The sequence below is a fragment of the Erpetoichthys calabaricus genome, chromosome 4 (genome assembly GCF_900747795.2).
Source record: "Erpetoichthys calabaricus chromosome 4, fErpCal1.3, whole genome shotgun sequence".
NCBI lineage: Eukaryota > Metazoa > Chordata > Cladistia > Polypteriformes > Polypteridae > Erpetoichthys > Erpetoichthys calabaricus.
In genome coordinates this window covers 275,814,792-275,831,075 of record NC_041397.2, presented here as the reverse complement: position 1 = coordinate 275,831,075, position 16,284 = coordinate 275,814,792, and the positions used below count along the sequence as shown (strand labels likewise).

General features: G+C 40.3%; 1 protein-coding gene across 7 annotated transcripts in view; it reads right to left on the bottom strand.

Annotated features, from left to right (window-relative positions):
• The window catches only part of frmpd4 (FERM and PDZ domain containing 4), an 821,848-nt gene that overhangs the window by 271,055 nt on the left and 534,509 nt on the right, over positions 1–16,284 (bottom strand). The window lies entirely within an intron of this gene.

Genomic DNA, 16,284 nt, shown 5'->3' with positions numbered 1-16,284 from the left:
TGTGGAAATCAATTCTGTACCCTTCTCCTGCAACTCTTGCTCCCAAACAGTGCCCAGATTCGATTATGTTGACCTCTTTTGTAAGTTGATTTGGATAACAGCATCTGATAAGCATCCATCCATCCATCCATTGTCTCCCGCTTATCCGAGGTCGGGTCGCGGGGGCAGCAGCTTGAGCAGAGATGCCCAGACTTCCCTCTCCCCGGCCACTTCTTCTAGCTCTTCCGGGAGAATCCCAAGGCGTTCCCAGGCCAGTCTCTCTTTGTTTACATCTAGATTCCACCAGGACCGAGCACAATTGTCTCAGCTGTCAGTTACACTTCTGACCTCCACCCCGGCTCCTTGTTTCCTGTGTAAACTGTGCCTTCTGCTATCCATTCCCGCATATTGGTTGGCAGCAGTTCTCTGATACAGTTAGGTGAAGTGAAAGAGATAAGATTTCTAGCTTCATGCCTTTCATCCACTTAAAAGGCTCTTTGTAATTTAACCCAGAGCTAAATGGAATTTTATTGAAAATTGATTTCTCTTTTTTAATGATCTTTGTGTGTAATAAAACAATTTCAATCTTTTATTGTCTGTCCAGCTGCACTTTAGTCTTCCTGCTTATTTGTAATCGTTGTTTTACCTTAGACTGATCCACATCCTCTGTTTCTGATATGGCTACCATTCCTATTCAGATGACTTTCTTGTAAGTAAGTGTCTATAAAACACACTTTGCAAAGATAGTGATGATTAAAATTCTGAAAATTCTGAACTGGTTTTCTAGTTGACTGTAAGAAACTTAGAACTGTCTTATCAAATGTTTGGCAAACCCTAAAGGCACTGCTGGCCAGTATGGACATAACAGTGATGTCTGATCTGTACATGTGTTACAGTGAACTAATGATACTGCCCTGCATAGAAAGTAATACTGCTAGAAGCCCACTCTTCAAAAGATCTTTTTTTACCATAACCTATCAGGTCACTTGGCTATTCTTTGGTGGAGTTTTTAAGCAAGATGATTAAGATTTCATCCTGGGAGGAAGAAGGTTATAACTGAACTTAGTCCAAGTGTGCCTTTTTAAGAGCATCTTAAATGTGTATATAAATACATATACATATACATATATATATATATCCATCCATCCATCCATTTTCCAACCCGCTGAATCCGAACACAGGGTCACGGGGGTCTGCTGGAGCCAATCCCAGCCAACACAGGGCACAAGGCAGGAAACAATCCTGGGCAGGGTGCCAACCCACCGCAGTATATATATATATATATATATATATATATATATATATATATATATATATATATATACAGTATATATAAAATATATTATAATGTAACATAATATTATTAAATAATACGTTATATATAGTGGCGTATGGCCAGGGCCATTGCCTGGCTGGGACACCTCTACGCTGAAGGACAGGGGAAGGGAGTGTATCCAGAGCATTACCTCCTGCAGAGCGCTAGGTGGCAGCCCCCCAGGGTTGCAGCAGTGCCTCGGACTCCCACAGGGCTCCATGGGAGTTGCAGCTTGGTGCAGCCCTCAAAGGTTCCGTGGGCGCTGCCAGGAGGTGCTGTAGCTACTGCTGAGCCCTTGGTTGCTTCACTTCTGTCACAACCGGAAGTGCTGCCAGAAGAAGATCAACCAGCACCTGGAGCACTTCCGGGTGTCTTATAAAAGAAGCCAGTGGCCACTACTCAGGGAGCCAGAGTCGAGTGGGAGAAGACAAAGCTTGCCAGGAGGAGTGGAGGTGAAGGGAGAAGTATAAGAGAGAAGGAAGAGAGTTTAGTGCGGGAGTGTGTTTGTGCTTGTGAATGTGCTGTACAGGTGGGAAATGGGGGAAGGCGTGAATAAATATGAATGCATGAATAAATATGAATACATGAATAAATATGAATAAATGAATACATTTATACTGAAGCATACATTCCAATCTAAAGATACTGGTTCTTGTAGAAAATTAAAGTATAAATAAAACTACAGAAAAGACCCAAACCTTTAGCTCTATTGTCCCGAAATGGCAGAATGATCTGTCTGCTTGTGTATGGAATGCTCAATTATTTTGAACTGAGGCCGAAAGCTCAGCAGTGTAGTGCACCATATCCTGATTAAAACTGCTCATTAGGGTCTTCAGGTGGCAAACATGTATGTTAGTTATTTATTTAAAAATGAAAGCTTTGGAATCACTAGGAATGTTAATTTAACCTTTTCATTTTTTGGCATCCTGTGTCATGATTGTCTGGGATATTTTAAAAACATCTTGTATATTGGAATAACTTATTATACTTGATATTTAGATTTTTGTATGGGTGGCACCATGTTGTTTACAATTGCTATGGCCATTGTTAGGTGCGTAACACATGGGTCATGTGACCTATGATATCATGGCAGCCGTAATATAAAAGCTGGCAGGAAACACCTCACCGTGTCAACGTTTTCAGATTTTCCAAAATGTCATGTATTCTGACCTCCTCCTATTAAGATTCAGTGCTCTTTGATATGTTTGCTTTATTCCATCTTGGCATTTACATCTTCTGTTCTATCTGCCATTACCATTTATAGGACAAGCCTTTTTCGTTAAGGCACAGTATACTGCTTTAGTGATGCCACATACTGCTTAGAGCTCCTTCTTGTTTAATACAATTTTTGAAACAAAAGTCTGAACATTTAATATTGGGGTCTGTGCCTTTTAAGCAAGGTATGCAAAGAGGCAGATGATCCTATTGGCAATGTAGCTTTATTCTTTTTGTTTTCTTCATACACTTTATAAAACAGAAGTCATGGATGCAGTGTGAACTTTTTAAAACGTCATACAAACCTTGTGGCAGTGACACGACTCTCCTGGAAGCAGCCTTTAGGATTTACACAACCAGAAAAGCAGTAAGGTCAGCAGGAAGCCTTTTGGCTATATTTGACTCGTTGGTGCCCTCAAGGAAGGGGCGTACTTCAGAAGGACTTTGTACACTTCTGGAGTTTGTTGGTAGGCCCAATTGTTAATCCTTTTTTCAAGAATGGTTTGCCAGGGGGAGAATCAAATACAGCAAGTTATTTCCCATTTGGATTCGCATCACACCTCTTACACTAAAAGGCTTTCCCAGATCTTAACCTAGCCCTTTAAATTAAAATAAAATGAATCCTATTAAGCTATTTTAACAAAGCATTGATGTCAACGTAATTTAATTTAAATAAATGTCAGACATGCTGATACACTAATCAATCAAGCACTTATTTGAAGAGATGATTTGCAGCAGTCAGTGCCACAGTGAGCAGCAGGCAAACTCATCAACAGAACAGACCTCTCACTCAAATGCTGCCCTATAAAGTTAACCAAAGAACAGAACTGAGCCCAAGCCATTAAAATAACATGCAACCAGCCAATAAACACATTGCAGGCTTTCAACACCATGATGGGTGCTGCAGGCTTAATACAAGACTATATCAATCATAAAGTATATTAATCAAATGCTGCAGACTATATTAATAACCCACTCAATTCAAGAATAGCCCATCACTAAGCCAGGCAGGTCATGTTTGTATAAATCAATAGAAACACCATGGCTGGTACAGGATATGCACGCACACCACAAAGCATGGGAAGGGATCAAAGTAAAAACTTGCCACATGTGTAGCTCCCTCTCTTCTTGTTCAGTGCCACCTTGTTAGTATTTTCTGTCCCCAACTCATCCACAGTGATTAAACTTGTCAAATGTGATTCAGTCTGACTCTGCTCAGCTCCTTTTTCACAGCTTATGCTATCACAAGTTCCCCTCATACTGCTTGGTAGTGAAATTTCATCACCCATGCAGGGATCTGCCGTGCAACATCATATAGTTGTGTAATTCAGTAGTGGTAGAGTAATTTCCAGTATTTTCTAATATCTAATTTCTTGAAAATGATGGTTTCTCTTTGTAATTATCAACAATCTACTTTGGCAAGTTCAAAAATGTGCACAAGCTCTTGCCGACGTAACGTCTGATTACTTACCAGTCTAGCACGAGTCATAGTCACTTAGGAGGTCACCCATCTGTCCAAAAATCGACTATTCAGTTTTTAGTGAACTTATAAGTATCTATATTTGTGATGCAGTGGGTCAGCTCCTGGCTCCCTCTTCTATTATGGGAAACTCTTGAACCTGACACTGTCAGTACCATAACCGAGATGAGCATGACTGATGAGGACAAAACACACATGAGGCAAGGGGATGGTGTAAAAATGATCAGTGCTTTTATTAAAAACCAAGTCCAAAACAAGTGTTCAAAAGGTGCAGTGCTCAGAAAATAGGTCAATAAATAAATAATCCATAAAAACAAAAGGTGAAGTGGAGGTTAAAAAAAAACCAAATAAATAAATCCATTAAAATGAGGTTAAAATCAACTGGCTGGAAAGCCCAGTGCCTTCTTTCTCATTGGCAGCTCCTCTGCTTATCCCATATGGGTCTTGCAGCAGAGGAGTTGCCCTACTGACAAACGCAGCTGACCTTTTGCAGGTCTGGGTCCCTGCTGTTCCATGGTTACTAATAAGGCTCCCTCTCCAGACCTAGGCTTGGGACCCTAATGGCCATGGCGCTCACGTTGGAGCTCTCCTTGTCCCTCGCTGCCAGTCTTCCATGAAGAGTCGCTCCTTTTAGTGCACATCACACTAGCTCCCTGAGTTGCTCAGTCAGAGCGATCACTCCTTCAGCCCCCAAGGTGCCAGCCTCTCTCTTTCTCCCTTTAACCTCCGTCTTTTCTTCTTTCTCGATTCTTGATTCTCTCTGACTCGCTCTTACCTTTTAAAATAGGCACATGGAACAGCTGGGGCAATTATCAGCTCCTGGCGTCAATTAGGTTTGCGGATGATCCTACACCTGGGCACTAAGTGCAGGTCCGTCTGCTCCTGTATTGCACACAGGAACCGCTCACCACACTACCACGCCCCCCCACCCACCTCCCCCACATTAATATGCAAATGCAGCGATTGTTTATTTAAAATGCCAAACATCCATGGACCTCACTTTACCCCAATATTTTATACAAAAGAGTATTTTTTCATCATTGTAAAAATATTCATGGACACGCCTAGCAATTTGATTAGACACAGCGTCAAGGCTCAACACAGATGCTAGATGCTCAGATGTTAAGCTGACCTGCTTCTAGCTCGTAAAATGAAGATGGACCAGCAGAGAAAGACACAAGGACAATGTTTAAGGTGTGAAATGGTGCCAAGTACATATTTATTGAAAAATTCCCACAAAAACATAGTCATTATACTGGTGCATGTAAAATCAATCAACAAATAATGTCCATACATAGAGTGCAAAAAGTGTTTGAATATATAATTAAAATCTATAAAACCCAAAGAAAAATATCAATCCTTTCCACAGAGCATCAATCTTTAAATGTGTCCCGATACTCCACCTTTTGATAGGAGTCTCATTGCATACTTCGCCCCTTTACTAACGAGGCAACTTAGCAACTATAGGCTCACTCTGCCAACTCTGTCCTTGCACTCATGCTTGCACAGTTCTCCCTCTGAAGAGCTTCTCATTCATTCTTCTCCCATTCAGTAGTTCCACCCATCATCCCAGGATTTCACTCTTGGACTGTCGTTCTGCCACCTCCCGTCGGTACCTGCAGAACGATCAGGTTCATACTGTCTCCCCTGAACCTAGCTGCATCAAGGCAAGATCGACTCTGCTCTCCTTGAGGACTGTCTTCTACATCAGGAGACAATCTCACTCACAGGGCAGCCCTTTTTCTTTCTGTGTCTCACATTATTTAATATCTCCTCCTGGCTAGACTTACCACAGAATGTCTTCTGATCACCTTATCTTATTCTTCCAAGCTCTCTTTTTTTCTCTTTCCTACACTCCCTTTGCTCATTCTTCTTATTACTGGCAGTGTAGGTACCGCACTATCTGACCCACATAGCACAGTGCATGAACGCAGAGGCCCGAAGCTCTCTGTTTAGATGCCAATTTGTTCATTATTTTATATTCGCTATGTTACTTTTAAGCACAGTGAGCAGCTGTAGTCAGTCTAGAATAGTTCACATAACATACCTGTATAGTTTGCTAGAAATACTGGTTATTAGAGTGAAGGGCCTTATTCCACCACCACCTCCCAATATCCCTGACAACCTTTTCAGCACATCGGTGCCCACCCGGAAGCCAGCATCCATGCTCGACTTAGAACACCCAGACTATAGTCAACAAGATCAACGAGCTGAGACTGAGGATTAGGTCGCACAGGATGAACAGCTGCACCTCATGTTTCATCAAAGCCTGGCTATTGAGCTTGTATGCCGGACTTTTTACCACTCGGATTGGACTGCTAAATCCAGTAAGGATAAAGGTGGCAGGGTGTGCATATACGGAAATAATGCTTGGTGCACATACACGGTCATTGCTGAGCAATTTTGTTCTCAGGACTTAGAATTCATAACACTGAAGTGCAGACCTTTCTGTCTGCAGAGTGAATTTACGGTTGTGTTCCCCACTGCAGCTTATATCTCTCCACAAACTAATGTCAAACTGGCATTGGCTAAACTGCACAATGCCATGAAAGGTCTGCAAAATATTCATACAGATGGCATGTTTATCTTAGCGGGTGATTTTAATCACTCCAGCCTAAAAACTGTGCTCCCCAAATTTTATCAGTTCATTCATTTCCCAACCAGAGGGAATAATACACTGGATCACACATACTGTAATGGAGTGAATGCTTATACAGTGTCACCCTCCCCGACCACAACCGGTCTGATCACATTTCTTTGTTCTTGATTCTGGCATATAAAACCCAGACTGAAGGAGCAATAACTGAATTACAGGACTGATTTGATGATACAGATTGGGAACTGTTCGAACAGGGAGCTACAAAGGACAATCACACAGACTTAAACGCCTATGCCTCCTCTGTCTTATCTTACATTAACTTTTGTATGGACAATGTCACTATTGCTAAGAGCATCTGTACTTTCCCTAATAGTAAACCCTGGATGAACAGGGAGGTCCAAGAAGGCATGTGACATTGCTTTCCACATGGGTGACCCAGAGACCTACAAAACATCTAGGTCCAATTTGAGGAAAGACAATAAGGAGTCAAAGAACTGCTGCAATGCAAAGATAGAGGAGCATTTTAACAGCTTTGTCTTCTGGCAGATGTGGCAAGTCATCAGGTCCATCACAGACTACAAGGGTTACACCTGCTCACCTGTTTCTTCCTGATGACCTCAATCACTTCTTTGCACAGTTTGACAACGAAGGCCACCAACCTATCACCAGACTAACCCAAAAAGAGGCCCCATTATGCACTCTTGCACTGAATGCACATGAGGTGAGATGGGCTCTAAGCCTCAATAATCCTAAAAGGGCAGCTGAGGTTACTAGATGGGTTCTGATGCATTGTATGGAACAGTGTTCACAAGCCTGTTTAATATCTCTCTAGAACAGGCCACTGTCCCCACTTGCCTCAAGTCCACTACAATCATCCCTTTTCCAAAACAGGCAGTGGTGAGGTCCCTGATCTATTATCGCCTGGTGTACCTGACCTCTATTGCTATGAAGAGCTTTGAGTGACTTGTCCTCAGACACATTAAGAGCAACATCTTCACCTCCCTGGAACAATGCCAATTCACTTACAGGGTAAACAGGTCAACTAAGAACGCTGTCTCACTTGCCCTTCACCCTGCCCTGCCCTGTCACACTTGGATCAGAGGGATAGGTATGTGCAGATGCTGTTCATTAACTACTGCTTCACCTTCAACACATCCAAACCCACAAGCTGGTTATTAAACTAAACAACTTGCATCTCAACTCACACCTGTGGAAATGGATTTTGGATTTTCTAAGTAACAGACCACAAACTACAGTATGTGCATGGGTAAGCACTTCTCTTCATCCATAGTACTGAACACTGGGGTACCCCAGGGCTGTGTACTGAGCCCTCTATTTTACTCCCTCTTCACAAACAAATGCAAATAAACCCATGATACTAGCATCATAATAAAGTTTGCAGATGACACCATTGAGATAGGACTGATCTCCACTAATGACGAAGCAGCCTGTAGAAAAGAGGTTTAGAATCAAGAGAGATGGAGCCAGAAAGCAACCTTGCACTTAATTCCAAGAAAACAAAGGAATTTATTCTGGACTTGAGGAGACTGAACTACAGCAGTCACCATCCCATCAGCATTAATGGTGAGAGGGTGGAGACAGTCCAGAGTTTCAGATTTGTGGGAACCCACATTAGCCAGGAGTGTCACGGACAACAAACGCGACAGCAATGGCCAAGAAAGGTCTTCAGAGGCTTCACTTTCTGAGGAGCTTGAAGAAAGTATAACTCACACAACAGCTACTAGTTAACTTCTGCAGGTGCACCATAGAGCCTGTCATCACATCATTCATTACAGAGTGCTACTCTGGCTCCACCTCTGAGAACAGAAAGGTCCTCCAACAGATCATCAAAATGGCTCAGAGAATTACTGGTGCTCAGCTACCATCACAAGAAAACATTTTCACTACCTGCTGCAGCAGAAAAGCAAAGAACATTTGCAGAGATCCAACCCACCCTGGCCATAGCATTTTCATTCCTCTGCCCACTGGCAGGTGCTTCAGAGCCCTGGATGCCCTGCAATACCAGGCTGAAGAACAACTTTTACCCTAAAGCAACCAGCCTATTAAATGTACAGCGATCACTGCCCCTTCCTATGACATAAACCACCACTGATTGAACTGAACTTCTGCATTAACCACAAATAGTCACACACTTATACATGACACCATGTGGAATTAATGACCATTACATTGACTGTAATCCTCACTGTAACATTGTTTATTATTTATCTATTTGTGCTTGCATATTTACTTTTACTTTTGTTTATGTTTGGAATAGTAACTCTACTTCTCATAGGTTGTTTACTTTGTGATGGATGAGCTGGGATCGCGCCTTACCGGGAGGCCTGGAGAAGCAGGGGACCGGGAGAGGGGCAATTCATACCCCGGGACATGATAGGGCAGCCCCCCTGGGTTGCACTTGGGCCATGGGCTTGCGGCTTAGAAGCTCTACCCTGTTGGGGTCTGTGGCCTCAGCCAGGGGGCACTGGGACAGTTCTGGAAACATGGTCTGTAGCCACTTCCACCACACCTGGAAGTGCTGCCAGAACAGGAGCTGGATTCACATGCAGCATTTCCGCCACACCCGGAAGTGTTGCTGGAAATTAATCGGGAAGCACCTGGAGCACATCCATGTGCATTATTAAAGGGGCCGCCTCACTCCATTCAGAGAGCCTAAGTCAGGAGGCAGAGGACAGAGCTTGCGAGGAGAGAAGTTGAGGTGGCAGAAGAAAAGACAGAGAAAGAAAGGACTGAGTTTATTGTGGTGATTTATTTATTGTGTTGTGTGTAAAAGGAAGAGTGGAATAAACGTGTGCTTTTGGACATTGTGTGTCCTTGGTGTCTGACTGTGATCCGGGCTTCTTTCACAACTTTTAAGTTTGTGCTTCTTGTAGTTTAATGTCTACTCTTATATACCTTTATCTAAGGCATCTATAGGCTTGCTCCAAATGATATTTCATTGGATTATACAGTGACAATAAAGATGTCTTACACCTTCTTATATCTTAAGAGGGATGAAGGTGTAAACCACCAACCTGCATGTGCACAATTAATTACTCCATTCCTCCATTACTCCACTCCTTGTTCACACTACCGATGCAGAATAGCACTATTTCAATAAAATAACAGAATTATACGGCACCATATCCATCTGCCACAGACCCTAGGCATGCTGTGCCATACACAGCCCTTCCAGGTCCACCAACAAAAATGGGTCTGGTCTAGGGGGACTTTTGTGTGTTCAAATATATTATCCATTTCTGGTATTTGTACTGTAGAGAGTTGAGTATATTTTGGTGTAATCTGTAGTATATTGCTGTTTCAGTTTATTCTGGTGTGACTGTCTTTGTAAACAGATGGTGGGATCGTATTTACAGTAGAAGTCTGGTGTTGGCTTCATCATCCATCATAATTCATTAAAGCCTAGTACCAAGATTGAGATATGGATTTCTGTGTATTTTGTTTTATTGTTTGTGTCATTTTTTAATTATTGTTTTTATGTATGGTCTGTTATGTTGGTAATTATGTGCTGTTATTTTTAATGTGCCGCCATTCCTTGAACTTTGTGTTGTGGAGCCCCAGGAGGCAGAGTCACCTTAACCTCATCACTCCTGAGCCCTATCTTTGGCTGTTTAGGACAGAACAGAGGGTGTTCAAATCACGAGATCTTTGCGTTTGTTAGGAGATTTTTTAAGTATTGCTGTTTTTGTTTGGATATTCTTCTAGTTCTGCACACTTTCTTGCTCTGTTTTAAGAATTCTGTTTTTGGATTGCCTTTTAAGCAACTCCTTTTTGCATCTTTTTCCTTTTTTTTGAGCATTTTGTTGTAATTTTCTATTTTTGTGAATAAGTCTTCTATTTCTAAAGATCCTTTGTTTTCCTTCCTGTCTGCAAGCTGGAGGTTTATAGTCCTCTCCCTCTTGTATGGCTTTTTGCTATATTTTGGGACTTTTATAATTATTTTGCCTGTTGTCCTTGTATGTGGCCTGCTAAGGTGAAACTTGTAGATTTGCAGTGAGGAGTAAGCTGGACTGGGTGAGCCTTATCTGAGCTGGCTTGTGAAGGCCCTGGCTTGTTTTCTGGCTTTATTTTGGAGACATCATACCCATTCAGCCAAGTCCGTGCCTCTGTATTACAATAGCTGCACAATTCTGTTGGTGACCTTGTTATCCCTAAAATATTCTGGGTTCACTTTACATTCTACTCTTGCCATTTTTTAAGCTACTGCTCCTGTTAAAGTCAGAATTTAGGGTCCACCACCTGTACAAGTTATCACCATTTAAAAATATGTTTTTTGGGTTTTTTTTCTATCTCACAGGCCAAACAGATTCTTGCTGGGATTTTAGTGACACTAAACCTATTTAGTTATAATAAGGGTGACAAACAGGGGACAGAATGATATTCTATTCAAGAGGAAGTCCTTCATTGAAACAATCTTCTGCCAGGGAAGACAGTTCCACAGTGGCAAGTAAAATGACTAGAAAGGATATCCAAACTTTCCAAATTTCAAAAATGATAAAGTACCTAACACTTTCCATGTTATAATAGTGCTCAGCATGCTGAACAGTCAACTAGAAGCTAAAATGACAGCCAGTAAAAATTAATAATGCAGTGCATGTTTCAAAATTACTAATATGCAAAAAATGGGAAAGGCATGAATGCATTTAACAGCATCATAAAGTATAATGTCATTTTACATTACAAGTAAACTTTTCATTCTTTGCACCTTTCTTTTTTTCATAAATTGATAGGTTTAGGGCATTGTTTATTATGCTCAGAATATCTTTTCCATCGACAATCAGTGTTAATGTGCTGGCCTGCATTGCTGAGCTGGGTGTTATCTTGGGGAATCAAAATGTAAGCTGCTTATTTTGATTTTAAAAGTGTACAAATTGATACTTACAGTAACTAGAAGGGTTTCAGGACTAATCCGCATTTCCCAACATAGCCATCTGCTTTAAGCCTGCTATTTGCTAGTGCTTAACGTAGAATGCACAGTTCTTTTCCTCTGTTTACTGTTTTTTTTTTTTTTGATATTTTTCATCAAGTGCTCCTTAGGCTGAATCACTAATGATCATCCACAGTTTCAGCTCACCAAATGGAATACTGTTTTTTGTTGTGTTTTTAGCAAATCTCTCCAATTGTATGACTCAATAATATGTCTTAGTTTATCCCTTCTTAAATTCCACAAACAACATAATGAATTACATTGTATGATTTTACACTGACATAATTATAGGGTTAACCATTACTCAATGATTCTACCCTCTTATAATATTTACTTTTGTTTTGAAATTCTCAACTTGGCAATATGCAGCTTAAAGTCTTTCTTTTGTATGGCAGGCCTGTAGCATGGCTTGTTCTCTAATGCAGATGTGTGGAGGGCCGCAATGGTTACAAACATCTGCGCCTGTCAGACTCCTTATTAGGAGCCAAAGGGACACAGAATCTGCAATATGTGAAATTTCTGATAAGAAAGGATGAGGACACTAACAAAATCAGAATTAAAAAGTTAAAAAATGAAATCAAAAAAGAAACTGAACTGAATTGAACTGAACTGAAGCCTGTCTAAACGTTTTGAAGTGATGTTACCAGCCCAGCTCACCATGGTGTAGATGATCAAACTGGCCATCACAGAGTTGTAGAAGTTGTCACTTCCCGCAATAAAGTAACACAGTCTCCTAAGGAAGAAGAGCTTGCTCTGCCCTTTCTTATATAGTTCCCCTGTGTTATGAAACAAATCCAGCCTGTCACTGATGTGGACCCCCAAGTACTTGTAGGAGTGGACCACCTCTACATCTTCTCCTTAAATTGTGACCAAACATAGATGCTATTTGCTGTAGTGAAAGTCAATAACCAGTTCCTTGGTTTTGCTGGTGTTAAGAACATTAACACATTAGAACACTCTAGATGAGAACAGGCCATTCAGTCCAACAGAGCTCGCCAGTCCTATCCACTTAATTCTTCTAAAAAACATCAAATCTAGTTTTAAAAGTCCCCAAAGTTTTACAGTCTAATACCAGTCTACGTGGTCTATGGTTCTCTGTGTAAAGAAAAACTTCCTAATGTTTGTGTGAAATTTACCCTTAACAAGTCTCCAACTGTGTCCCTGTGTTCTTGATGAACTCATGTTAAAATAACAGTCTCAATCCACTGTACTAATTCCCTTCATAATTTTAAACTCTTCAGTCATGTCACCTCTTAATCTTCTTTTGCTTAAGTTACAGACTATTACTTCTGCAACAAGAAGAAAGGTTCTCCACCAAACTCCTATATTCTGTCTCACCCACTTTATCAACACAACCCATAATTGCAGAATCATCTGAGAATTTGTTCAAGTGACATGACCTGGTGTTATTTTTATAGTTGGAGGTGTTCAGAGTGAAGAGGACAGGAGACAATGGACTGTTCCTTGTGGTGCTGCAGTGTTGCTCACATCCTTATCAGAGACACAGTCCTTGAGCCTCACAAACTGTGGTCTGCCTGACAGATAGTCCGTTATCCAGGACACCACAGGCTCATCCACCTGCATATATGTGGGGTATAATCCATTATCCAGGACACCACAGGCTCATCCACCTGCATATATTTGTGTTTACCCCTTAACAGGGATTGCTGGATGGTATTCAAGGCACTGGAGAAATCAAAAAACAAAATCCTCACGGTGCTGCCAGCTTTATCCAGGTGAGAAAAAGCCTTGTGGAGCAGATAGATAGGCCTAATTGTATCCTCCACTTCAATCTTTGTCTGATAGGCAAACTGCAATGAGTCCAGGTGGTCTACCACAAGAAGACTCATAAAGTCTAGGACCAGCCTCTCAAAGGTCTTCAATGGTGTGAGACATATTAGCTTATCTTCCTTGGCAATGGCAGCACAAGAGTACTGATTGCTGTACGTAGTTGAAGTCTTACTCAGAAAAGTGCTAGCCATTCCTCAGGCACAATATGCCAATCTACATGAAACCAGGAGCAATTAATATATGAGATGGAAACAAGTAAGGCCTAAAAATAAAAGTTGTGAATAAATAAAACAGGTTTAGTTCTAAAGGCACTTTTGTAATTGCCTAGGGTTATGTATTGAACTTCTAATCCACCCAAGCTTTATTTCTCATTTCTTTGTTAAATGACACTATTTCTGGCACATCCCAAGAGGATGCATTAGTAACAAGTGTGAGTTTCATGTAAGCTTGTAGAAATTCATGTTTCAATAAAAGCCCTAAAATTAACAAAGGAAAAATTAAAAATGCCTCTCAGGGTTTATCTCCATCAGAATTTTTCAGCTTGGTGACAAGGGTAATAATATGAGCGGGAACTTTGTGATCAATGAGTTTGTTAATGCAAAATAAATACAAATTGACAATTTTGAGGCAGTAAGCCATTTTGGATCTTTGAGTTCACCAACCACAGGACTATAAGTATTTTTGTATACTGAAAAACAACCATTTAATACTTGTTTGTTAAGATTAAATAAATCCAGAAACCACAAAAACACGAAAATAAAATAAAATTCTCTTGAGTTCTGACTTTTGAAAAAGTAGTCAGGAGATTAATTAATTAATGGAATTTTGTAAATGATAGATCACAGTATATTTTAGTTTGTTAAAATTGTAATCTTCATTCCTCTGTTCTGGTTATTCATTTGTTCAGAAATTATCAAAAAAGTTGTTTTCAGTTTTTTGTATCTAAAATACAATTTCTTTATTTGATTGTAACAGTCAAATACTGTTTTATATGTTTCCTGAAGTAAAAAGTTCAACTCTTTAAGATGCTGAAGTATGTCTGCAGGGTAACATAACTTCATGTTCCAATGTGTACCCTTTAAGAATTGCACAAGGTCATAGTTTTTGTATGATAGGAATATAAAAATTTCTGTACTTAGTTCATCATAAAATCTATGGAAAGATGTGCCATCACAAAAAGAAGCAAACATCCACATGTAATAATAAAAATAAGAAAAATCTAACTTGAGTTATTTACTCGCATTGGTAATGATTTTTCCAGTAGCTACAGCTGATACAAGACATTATGACTGATGACACTTGGAGCTTCTATAAGGCTGTGCAAAAAGGAACATAATTTATGGAGCACTGCATCAGACAGTGGTTAACAATTTCCAACCATCAATTGGTTTTTGCAGACCTGCTGGGAAGCAGAACCATGGCACATTATATCACTTATGCATTCACATCCATTTTTATTTTTTTCAATAATGCTAATCCTTCTTCTCACCCTGTATCCCAAATGTTGGCATGTTAAGAATGAAATATCAGGTCAGAAAGGTCTGAGATCTAAACTTTGACAAAGTACTGAAAACGAAACCCCACATACAAGATCTCTGTTGTTCCATCTGCAACTACATTAGAATGTTGACTGTGTTCCTTCCAAGAAGGACATGAGTTACAAATGCTATGGCAGACTACACATATGTACAAACAAACGTCGAGTGTCATCTAAGTCAAGAGCTAAGCCAAAATGTGCTCCAAAAGTGCTCAGATTGTTTCTTTTTTGGGCACATAATGTATGATGGTTGAATAGTTTGTTTTGCTACCTCACAGTTTCAAAGTTCTAGGTCCAAATTCTGGCCCAGTCATTGTCTGTGCAGAATTTGAAAGTTTTCTTCATGTATGTGCGCTGTCGCAGTGTAAACACATGCAATACACTAATTGGCAATTCCAAACTACTCCCATATGAATGAATGAAGGTGTGTATTTTGTGACAAACTCCAATTTCCACCTTGTGGTGCCCATGATCAGGAACTGCTTTTGTACTGGACCGGCATCTATTTATTTGATATTTATTCTACTTGTCTTTTTGTGCTATCATCAGGAAAATTCTGAATCTGACATAGCCACATAACTAATTGTAAGTGAATACAGGCAGCAGTTCATAATGGGATCTCTTCCAATCCTCACCCACCAGAAATAAATACTTATGATAAAGTTAATTTTTTCCATAGATAAAACAGAATAAAATATTCCTTTTGTTCATGTGAACCTTCCAGAGAGATCTTTTTCACAAGGAAATAAGTACTGCATATTGCCATTTTAAATTTGTTACAAATTGGATTTATTCTGCGCAATCCATAAAGGGTTTTTGGTTCCATTTTTTGGTTTGGATTTATTGGTGGAATAATTCTTTCATGGTTTGGAGAAGGTGGCACTGACCAGAAAGCAGGAGACAGAGCTGGAGGTGGCAGATGTTAAAGATGCTAAGATTTGAATTGGGTGTAACGAGGATGGACAGGATTAGAAATGAGTACATTAGAGGGTCACCTCTGGTTGGATGGTTTGGAGACAAAGTCAGAGAGGCGAGATTGCATTGGTTTGGACATGTGCAGAGGAGAAATGCTGGGTATATTGGGAAAAGGATGTTAAAGATCGAGCTGCCATGCAAGAGGAAAAGCAGAAGGCCTAAGAGAAGGTTTATGTTTGTGGTGAGAGAAGAAATGCAGGTGACAGAGAAGGATGCAGAGGACAGGAAGATATGGAACAAGATGATCTGCTGTGGCAACCCCTAACAGGAGCAGCTGAAAGAAGAAGAAGAAGATGGAATAATCCTTTCATCCATTCATATACAGTGGTGTGAAAAACTATTTGCCCCCTTCCTGATTTCTTATTCTTTTGCATGTTTGTCACACAAAATGTTTCTGATCATCAAACACATTTAACCATTAGTCAAATATAACACAAGTAAACAC